Source organism: Tauraco erythrolophus, chromosome Z, assembly GCF_009769465.1.
Source record: "Tauraco erythrolophus isolate bTauEry1 chromosome Z, bTauEry1.pri, whole genome shotgun sequence".
In the NCBI taxonomy this organism is placed as follows: Eukaryota; Metazoa; Chordata; class Aves; order Musophagiformes; family Musophagidae; genus Tauraco; species Tauraco erythrolophus.
The window spans coordinates 92,399,772-92,402,079 of NC_141496.1; positions in this window are offsets into that span (position 1 = coordinate 92,399,772).

Genomic DNA, 2,308 nt, shown 5'->3' on the forward strand with positions numbered 1-2,308 from the left:
CTCTCCTTTTCGGTTTCTTACAGTGAAGAAGATGCCATCTGGTAAACACCAAGTCAAATCCCACTAGAAAGGAAGAAGAGAATCAGATCATGGGAGTAGGTATCACCTGGTTAGCATTTACAGCACTTGTGACGCAAGAATCCTTTTCCAAATGGAAAACCAAAATCAGCAAATATAAGCTGAGCAACCATCATCCCTTGGAATTATTAAGCAGCAGAGTATCTCTTTAGTAATTTCTTCACTTTGAAGCCAAGAGAGTGACAAATCTACTCTACAGCTTGTTATCCAGTGGGTTCCTCTCCAGTTGCAGATTTCACCACCTAAATTAAAAACAGAATTTGGATGTGGACTTTTAAAAATCAGGAATTTGATGAGTACGAATTGAAATTACCCATCCAGTTTTGTCCTTGCAGTTCAGAAAAGAGGCACTCTGGTCATGGGAACTGGTGCCAGACACGAAGGTAACCAGCACAACTAATTCAGTAGTATTTTAATAAGCTTTATATTGTTGACTATATAAACACGACATTTGTAAATGGCAAATTTACTTACACAGCTACGTAGTGTACATAAAAATAAAGCTACAAACAATCACAAAACTAGACAAAACAGTCACAAACCAGTCTGAGAAGCCTTTCCAGAAAGAGCAACAAATGACTACAAAAACATTCCCAGCACTAAGAGGAAGCTTCTCGTTTAAGAGCAACATTACTAAGCTGATAAATGCTTTAGTTAACTAAGAGGATTAGATAACATTGGGAGTTCCCTTATTGCAAAGAAAAAATGCTGTGTCAAAGCTAAAGGTTTATATTCACTGTCCACGTGCTTGGATTTTCAAATTCACATATCTACATATATTCACGCACTTCCTCTTTACAAAAGTCAAATAGTAAGAGAAGAGCAAAACCCAAAAATCTTCAAAGATGTAATCTTCTTTCTGTCATTAACATAAAATAGTAGAAAACTGGATTTCTTGTTGAACGCTCACTCCCAAAATAAAAATAAGCAATTGTCCCAAGTTAAAGAATTAATTACCATGGCGTTAAAAAAGTCTTGCAGCCATTGATGTTTACAGTCAATGCACCTTAGTGTGCTCGGATAAATACGCTGTGGTAAAACAGGGAAACGAGATTGCTAAAGAGTATGAACTCAGGGCATTGATTTTTCTGTCTTTCAAGCTATTGAAGTATTTCAATTCAGCAGCTTTAAAGTTATAAGGTACTAAATAAGCACTTCCTGTTCTGTTTTGGAAAATGTTGATAGATATTGGAATCTAATTTTGTAGATAATCTTTCCAGTTCAATGGAATCAATCATCCAGACTGATACAGATGTAACCTCCTTTCCAAATATTAATTCTGCATTAATTCTAATTTCTCTGGGATGATCGGCTTCCTTCTTAATCTGGATTATGAAACTGAAGTAGATAATGAAATTTTTCAGCCAAATCATTGTGATAAAATTCAAACTGATTCATCCAAGTGCACTACATATAAAGATAAGAGAAAGAATTCTTGCTTTCTTCCAGACATTTCTTCCGGTTGTTCTTCTATGTTCTTTTCTTTCCTGTTATGTAAAAATCACATTGTAACTTATCAAATAAACATCTGCATTGGCATAAGATATAGTTATTTCCATTTTTAGGTTACTTAGGTTTTTTTTGTTAAGTACCACAAGCAAAATTTCTAAGGAGTAGTAATTTTCAGACCACTTATTTGTGGAGAAAAATACATCTTATCATTTAGATCTTTTTAAAAAGATGACAAGAACAAGGGAGACATGACTGCCTGGCTAGTGGCTGCCAGTTTTGCGTTACTACAAAATGTCTTTAAGAATGCACGTGGGTCTTCTGCAGCGGCAGCAGTCCCTGTAGCTTTCTGAACTAATGGAACCCTGCCTTCAGAAACGCCAGCGATCCAACAAGCACCCTGCAACATGTAATGTTGTCTGATTTTTTTCTGTGGACTCCGTATCACGACCTGACAACACTGGTGGTCAACAGGCCATAGCCTGGCGTACTGGAACAAGCGCCTGTGCCTGAGCCTTTCTCTGTTCTTACAGTATTGAAATCTGCTGCCCCATCACGTTAACCCCATCCACAGAAACCAGACCCCTGCAATACAGAGGTCTACTGCAAAGTGTCTTTATGCTCAAGAAGAAATTTGGACAGACCGAAATGGTTTGCTTGGCTGCAAGGGGCTCGGTGGGTGGGAGTGGACGATATCTTTGGCAACCTGCTTTGAAGGAAAACTACAGTCTCTCAAATTTACCAGCGAGAGACCCATGAATCACGATTTTCTCCGATGAAA